This window comes from Rousettus aegyptiacus, unplaced genomic scaffold, assembly GCF_014176215.1.
Source record: "Rousettus aegyptiacus isolate mRouAeg1 unplaced genomic scaffold, mRouAeg1.p scaffold_m13_p_8, whole genome shotgun sequence".
Lineage (NCBI taxonomy): Eukaryota > Metazoa > Chordata > Mammalia > Chiroptera > Pteropodidae > Rousettus > Rousettus aegyptiacus.
Window position 1 is genome coordinate 35,563,518 of NW_023416311.1, and position 8,827 is coordinate 35,572,344.

The 8,827-nt window shown below is 36.9% G+C and overlaps 2 pseudogenes; both read right to left on the reverse strand.

The window, feature by feature from the left end:
- Positions 1 to 6,032: 6,032 nt before the first annotated feature.
- LOC118607419 lies at positions 6,033 to 6,151 on the reverse strand (annotated as a pseudogene).
- Positions 6,152 to 8,055: 1,904 nt separating this feature from the next.
- Positions 8,056 to 8,174, reverse strand: LOC118607293 (annotated as a pseudogene).
- Positions 8,175 to 8,827: the final 653 nt, after the last annotated feature.

Consider the following 8,827-nt stretch of genomic DNA (forward strand, 5'->3'; position numbering starts at 1 on the left):
CAAGATGTAGATGTAGGCAATCCAGAACAGCTAATAGGTGAGGCTGGAGCAAAGTTTGCACTGACAGATATTGTGGGAGACAAGGTTGCCAAGAACATAAAGTGACTTAAAGAGGGAAAAAAATCTGTCTCATTAAGTATCAAAGTGGACAGGCTCAATATGTTATATACTTGTATATCATACCATAAGTGCTTGTGAGCCTCAATGATTTTATTTCTTATTTTAAAAATAAAAACAATACTCAAAATGTCTCTTACTAACATATTATAACTACTATCATAGTGGTCACTTACTGCTACTCAATAGACCCTTTCTAGTATCTTAAATTTCTTTTGGGAAACCACTCTCCTCAGTTCAGCCAGATTTATATTGGAGTGATATTCCAGGGGAAAACATCCCATTTCTCTGGCCAAGGAATAGGGTTAATGATGGGTATCTAACCCAAATAGAGCCAAGGAGACATGGAGACATTGGCTAGGCTTTTGAGAAAGAAGAGTATTCACATGTCTACAGCATTTGGTGATGCGAGGCTTGACGATGCTTCATCTCTCTTGGTATCTGAATGGGAAACAGCCTCAGGATGAAGCAAAAACACAGAGGAAGACAGTGTGGAGCTTTAGAGATGAACTGAGGCCATAGAACATTGCATAACCCCCAGAGCAAGTCATGCCTGAAGCTAGAGTAGTCCCTGAGCCTGAAGATATACAAACCAACAAATTCCTTTTATTAATTAATCAATTGGAGTCAATTTTCCATTATTTATAACAGAAAGAGTCCTAACATATAAAATGATTTACAACATAACTGTTTTAAAGCCTAGTTTCAATTTCTCTTTTTGTTTGATTTTCTATGAACGCGTGTCAATTCTCATTTACTAAAATTGCAATCAGAATAAAAAAGTTCAACTAAGACTCAGTTTGCAGTGAAATAAGTTCATATTCGCTCCATATCTGAGTAATGTTATAAACATTTAAAAACCATTTTTATGTTTTTAACTAATAGTATCATGTATCACATTATATTTCACCTGCCGTCTCTTCCGAATGACAGGCCAACTTCTGTGAGAATCATGGGGATTTGAAGGTATGAGTCAAAGCCTGCCTGGTTCATCGCACCCTAAAGTTGTCAGTGGATCCACCAGATCTGTATTTGGATTGGCAGGCCAGAGTGAGTTTCTCTGGGACCTGAAAATGTTCTCACTGGTTTCATTCAGGAAAAGTTGATTTTATTTAAATCAAATACCAGAGTTCTTTAAAAACATCAAGAGATGGTCCTAAATGAATGAAAAGGAATAAAGGGAAATTGTCTTATTTTTCAATAATTCTCACTTTACTTTGGATATTTTTGCAGAAAGGTTTACTTGAAAGTTCATTTAGAACAACGTAAGCGGCCTCATCCCTGTCTGCAAACATTAAGTCTTTTAATCTGGCACTATAAATGGCCAGTAAAAAGTGTTATTTAAGCTGTTAAACTTAATCACTAAATATCATTATGTTTAGGATAACTATTTTTACTACTACTAATTTAAAAGGGCATTCACAGCTCCACTAGGAAAAAAAAAGTTAAACATAGAAAATTAAATGAATCTTCAAATAGGTAAAAAAAAAAAAAAAAAAAAAAAAAAAAAGCATTGGCATTCATAAAACATTTAACAGTCTAAAAAGTCATTAGTTTTTCTCTTATGTACTATTAACTTTTTAAGTAGTCATCATTTTAAAAGAAATGCTATGTTTGAATTTAAATATGTTGACTTTTAAGCAACAGGTGTAAGAAAGAGAGAGAAAGAGAAGTGGTCGTCAACAATGTCAACACTGAGAATGAGGACAGAGAAAAGGCCACACTGGATTTGGCACAAGGAGAGCACGTGTGACCCCTGGGAGAGCAGGTTCAGAGATGGCAAGGAGAGAAGTGATGGCCAGGGAATCTGGAGAAGGAACTAGCTGGTCAAATTTTGGTGGGGGAGGTGTTTAGAATTTGCACAGCAAAATATGTAATACCAGGGCCAGGTAACTAAACTTTTTGGGTCACTTGGAGAGATTATTTAATAACTCTAGCCTTACTTATTTTGTTTTAATTATGTATTGCTGAGGAACAGAGCAGCCCGAAAATGTAGTGGTTTAAACAACAATTATTTATTTTGCTCATGAATATGCCGTTTGGGAGGAGTTCTGTATTAGTCTTCTATCACTGCTGTAACAAATCACCACAAAATTTAATGGCTTAAAACAACACAAATTTATTATTTTTTTTATTCTGTAGGTTAGAAATGTAACACTGTTCTCTCTGGGATAATATCGAGGTGTCACAGGACTATGTTTGGAAGTTCTAGTAGGTGATCAGTGTGCTTGCCTTTTCCAGCTTCTAGAGGCTGCCTGCATTCCTTGGCTCATGGCCCCTTCCTTTATCTTCGAAGCTAGCAATATTAGGCCAAGTTGTTCTCCCCTTGAATCACTTTGACCTTCCCTATTACCTCTCATTCCCATTTTTAAGGATTCTGATAATTACATTGCACCCACCTAGATAATCCAGGATAAATCTCTGTAGTTAAAGTCAGCTGATTAGCAATTTAATTCCATCTGCAACCTTAATTCCCCTTTACCATATAAGGTAACGTGTTCACTGGTTTAGAGGATTAGGATAGGGACATGTTTCCATTATTCTGCCTAATATAGGCTCAATGGAGATGATAGCTAATCTCAGCTCCAGGCAGCATTAGCTGGGGCAGTTGGACTGGGTCTGAAAGATCCAATCCCGTGGCAGCTCACTCATGTAGCTGACATCAAGCTGGCTGCTCAGTTCCTTCCATGTGGGCTTCCCCACGGGTCTGTGCTGCCTTCTTCACAATGTGATGGCTGGCTTATAAGAGTGATTATTCCAAAGGACAGGAAATGGAACTGATCTTTCTTAAGGCTTGGGCCTGGAAATTGATACTGTCACTTCTATCATATACAATTGGTTAAAGTAGTTACAGTGCCTATTTAGGTTCCAGGGGCATGGGTATTGACCCCCAACTCTCAATGGGAGGAGTTTCAAAGAATTTGTGACCACCTTCAATTCTCCATATTCCTCACTGGTAAAATAGAGGTAATCTTCCCCCTGTAGCACTGCTATAAAACGATGCCTGTAAGGTAGCTAATCACATTCCTATTACATGCATAACAATAAATAGAGAAAAAAAGTCTTAAATGTTTGTTGACTACTGGGATAAATACAAATACTTGGATGCTGTATATTTGTAGGTGTGGATTTGCGTGAAGATTACTTTGCAAATCTGATGAAGGTTATAATCTTTCTCCCCAGAAAAATGCACACATGCACACTCTACTTGATCATGTCAGGGGATATCCGGATGAGCTAGAGATCTGTGCGGGAGGAAGGAACTTTCTGCTACCCTTCTGGGTTCTTCCTGCTGGTCTGATAATTAAACTAACAGGAAACAGATTAGCAAGACAAAATAATCAAATTTAATTACATACATATGCATGGAACATCATGTATATGAGTCAGTGACCCTACATACAGGCGAGGTTCAAAGACATAAAGGGAAAATAAAGTATACAGGACATTCTTAGCTAAGGATGAGGTAAGGTGTCATGGGGGTTTCAGATGGGGAGAAGGACATTACAGAACAACACGAAGAGAAGATGTTTAGTAATTAGGAACTAGGTTAAAGAAGTTATTTTATGGTAGTAACTCTTATTATGGGCAGAGTCCCTCATTTAAAGTCTTTGAGAAGTAAAAGCTCTTCACGAGCCTGCAGGGTTTTGATGGCCTTCAGCTCAAAATAATTCACGTGCTGAACTGATACGTTTTGGGGAGGCCTGTTCTGAACCCCTACAGATCCTCAGCACTGAGACATAGAGTAACAGTAGATGAAAACACTGCACTGTGCTTATTATGCATGTGCTGTGGGGCAAAATTTGGATTTATTTTCTTTTTTAGATCTGGGGCCAGGGAGAGTTTTTACATCTGCTTCCAAGAGTATCTACTTTGCTTTTTTTGTTAAGTTAGAGATGTGGGGAAAAGATGTTCCACTAAAGTATAAAAAGTGCCCTAGTCTGTTTAACTTTTTCTGCTCATATAAAAGAAATGTTATTAGATAACAATTATCTTTAAGAAAGAAAGGGGCAGAACATTTTCATTATTCTTGTCAAAGCACTTAATCTTTCATTGTACATTTGTTTTCTCTTTTTTTTCATTTCCACTCTGGCTTCCTGTATACATATAGAATTGCATTTTTATGCTATCGATCACTAATTGTTTAAATAATATTTTTATTTTTTAAAAAAGCTTCATTTCCCTCTAATAATAAAGTCATAGATACTCCTGAGAATTTAAACAGTATAGACATAAAATAAAAAAGAAAAGGTCTTTATAATGGAAGCGGAAAGATAACCACTGCTAATGGTCTGGGAGATGTCCTTCCAGACTTATTACCATGTTTACATCCACATAAAATAAAAATGAGACCAAAATGTCATTACCATGCAGCTGTTTACTTTCTTCCCTAAATATATCAGGCCCATGTTTCTATGCTAGTTCCTGTTGCTCAACCTCTTTTTAATAGCTGGATAATATTCCACTATGTGTATGTATTAGAATATATTTTACCAAAAAATAAAATGCTTAATTAGAACAATTGTGTAGGAGGGGAGCTATAATAGTTCACTGAACACTTTCGAAAGATTATTTCACGTCTTTCCCCTTCCCTAATTCATTTTCATACCAGTTTCATTGGAAGACTCTATTAGGAAATTTGCCTGGCTGATTGCCCCCTTGTCATTTATTTGCCACAGTCTGCAGGGACTTGCTGCTGTGGAGAGAGCTCTGAGAATCCAGAAACTTGGGATTGAATCTAAATCCGATGTTCAGCGTATAATGATAACGGGGAAAATAAAATGGAAAGCACATTGTTAGAAGTCACTGAAAACAAAGTGGGAAGGTCCACTGAGGAAGTGGGGCCTACATATGTCTCATGTTTCAGTCCTTAGAACTATGATTAAGTCACTGACCTGTTGTTACACTCAGCTCAAAGCCAAACAACAAACATCCTGGATCTGTGATTGCCACATGGACTATGTAGACTTTATTTCCTCTTTGTTATGGTGACCAGACCATTTGCATTCTTCTCCTTGATAGGAATCAATCTATTTCAATAACCAGCATCCTTTTTTACATAATAGGACTGACCAGTCCCAACTGACCTAGCCAACACCCTTCATTTACATGGAGGACCTAAATGAGAACAACTCTTATGGTTTTGCCCTGCCTTTCTTTGTTTCCTTTGGAAAACAATTTAACTTGCTCTCTGAATCTGTGCTGCAGATTGCAATCCCAACTCTGCTCAGATAAATGCTTTTTATTCTTTATTACAGCCAACAGTTTTTATTTGTTTGTTTTGCTAATAGTAACTCTGGGCAATTTCCTTCTCTGGACTCCAGTTTGCTCCTGTGCAAAAGCAATAAGTGAAGTAGATGGTCTCTGATGTCCTTGTCCATCTGTGTTCCCATTTCCTGAGTCTACCATATGCTCCAAGGGCTTTCCAGATTGTCTTTATACCAGTTCCAAAAGGTAGATAATATAATCCCCATTTTCGTAGAGTGGGGGGTAGGGAGAATGTAAGAACTCAGAAGTGGTAAAGATAAAACCACAGGCCCCAAATGTTATCACTTGTGCTAAAGTCCATAATGCCAAACCCAGATTTAAGACCTGACCTAATTGCTGTTTCAACCTCCACCAGAAACATAATCTTAATCAAACTGTCTGGAATTTTCTGGTCAACACCAATGAGGTAATCTGTCACATGGGTCCTCTTCATTTCCCTCCCCCGCCCTCCCCATAGGAAGAAGAGGCAAACATGATAAAGCACTTGCCGGTCTTTCTCCACCCTCCTACCTGTCCCCCCCTCCGCCCCCGCCACCCCCCACACACAAAAAAAGATGTTCTGGTCTAAAAATAACTTTTTGGTTTCTTTTATTAAAAGCTCCCTTGCCCCACCCTCCTTCCTATAAAAGCCATCCTTTTTTTTTTTTAACCTACAGCACCTGATCTTCCTAGGTGGTCTCCCATCTAAGTACTAACTGGGCCCGATCCTGCTTAGCTTCCAAGATCAGAAGGGATCAGGCATATCCAGGCTGGCATGGCTATGGACAAAAACCATCCATTTTGTACAACCCCTGGGAGCACCCCTGCCAGGTGGGCTACTGCCCCCAATTCATGAATTACATAATAAAGCCAATTAGATCTTCACATTTAGTCAGTTGAGTTTTGTTCTTTCACAGAAGGCAAGAAAGGAGCCTGGCGTTATGAGAATAAGACTGAGCAAGAAGAAGATTTGGAGATGTGAACTCTAGAAGCAGCTTTACCTAAACTGAAAGCCTGGAGTTCACTCACACTTAAAAGTTTATGATACAGTTTCACAAATATTGTTGTGCTTCCCAAAATCCTGTGTATAGATAAAAAAGATATTTTTATTCTCATTTTAAAGGTGATAAAACAGAGAGGTTAAGTGGCTTGTACAGGTCATATAGATAGAAAGTGATCTTATAAAGAATTAATTTCTTAGTTACAAATAACAAGACCAGACCTTGACCTAATTATGATGATTATTTTTAAATTTCATATTGCATTACTTAAATTCACAGTATTAATTTCAAAGTTACTATAGAGAAAATGACCCTGAAACTTATAATTAAGAAAGGTACATTTGGAAGAAGATATTTTTAGAAATCAGTATATAATATTTCCATAGATTGTTCCATTTACATTCTTAAAATCTGGTTAAAATTTTATTTTCTAACCATTCTTTTTATTTATTGTCCCTTTTCATCTTTAAATAATATTTAGGAAATCAGAAATAAGAGTATTCTTTAAAATGAGTAATAGACTCTGTTGAGTGGGTAAAGATTTATCAAGGGAATAAGAAGAAAGGAATATTTACCAATACAGTGAATATCTAGTTTTCATTCAGTTTGTGAACAGCTGACAGGCCCCGAGTCCATGAGGGGACCTTCTTACTTCATGAGTATTTAAAATAAATACAAATCACATTATTTAAAAAAATTCCCTGGTCTAGTAGACTTTTAATTTCTGTCCCTAACTTTAATTTCATTTCTGTCGTTGCATTTCGATAGAAAGCTTCAACATATGTAAACTACACAGGAATCTCCCATCTAAAGGGACTATCAAATGGGAATGTGCTTACTCATTGCCTGGATGGTATTATAGCTGTCTTGCTCAGAAAACAAGTAAGAGATCTCTGGAGTCTCTCAGGACCTATCCCACCTCTGTGTGTAAACACTGTCCCTATCTGGAACTGGTTTTATGATCTCACTTTTTAAACTTCTACTTTCGTCCCAACCAGTTCTGGTTTCAATTATATATTTGGCTCAGCTCTCACCAACAGCTCTCTCTCAGTGATGGCCTTGCTTCCCTTGTGCTCCCTTCCCTCTTTCCCTATTCGCATTTTACAGATCCTTTTCTTGAATCGGGCTTCACACTATTTTCTCTAATCTTATCAAGCAGTCTTCCTTGTTTCCATGTAAATTTTTTCCTATCTTTATGCTCTTTTTAAACTATATATATATATATATATATATATATATATATATATATATATATATATTTACTTTTTGCCTCCTCAAAGGGAAAATTTGTTGTTTGCCCAAATAATTCTTTATTTACTCCAGCTTTATTGACATATGACATATATAAATTTAAGGTATACAATGTAATGATTTGGTACTGGTATGTATTGCGAAATGTTTACCACAATAAGATTAGTTAACACATCCTTCACCTCACGAAATTACCATTTAGTTGTTGTTAAACAGTGAGAACATTGAAGCACTACTGTCACAGCAACCTTATAATACACTATACATATTATTAGCTACAGTCACCATGCTGTACATGAGAGCCTCTGTATGTATTCATCTTATAACAGGATGTTGTACTTTTTTTCTTTTTTTTTCTTTTTTTAGGCAAGACAACCCTTGGTTGACCTCACAGATTGCAAGGACCTTGTCAGTTTGCAATCCCTTTCTTTATTTTTTACACCTACAGCACCTGGTCTTCCTAGGTGGTCTCCCGTCCAAGCACTAACCTGGCCCAACCCTGCTTAGCTTCCAAGATCAGATGGGATCAGGCTTGTGTAGGGTGGCATGGCCATAGACAATGTTGTACTTTTTGACAAACATCTCCCTATTTCTCCTACTTTTTCACCCCTGCAATCTCTATTCTATTCTGTTTCTATGAGTTTAACGATTTTAAATTCAATATATAAGTGAGCTCGTACAGTATTTGTCTTTCTCTGGCTTAACATAATGCTAAGGTTGTTGCAAATGGCAGGATGTCCTTGTTTATGGCTGAATAATATTACATTGTATATAATACTACATCATTTTTATCCGGCCATTGATGGACACCTAGGTTGTTTCCATTTTTTGGCTATGGTGAAAAATGCTGACATGAACACGAGAGTGCAAAAATCTCTTCAAGATAGTGCTTTCATTTTTTTAGATGTATACTCAGATTACTAAATTATATGATAGTTTTCTTTTTAATTTTTTCAAGAAACTCCATATTGCTTTCTATAGCTTTCTGTACCAATTTACATTCCCATCAACAGTGTACCAGGGCTCTCTTTTCTTTATATCGTCTCCAACACTTGTTATCGCTTATCTTTTTGATAATAGCCATTTCATTCTAACAGGTATGTGGTAACATCTCATTGCAGTTTTAATTTGCATTTCCCTGATGATTAGCAATGTTGAGCAGTTTTTCATGTACTTGTTGGCCATTGACATGTCTCCTTTGGAGAAATGTC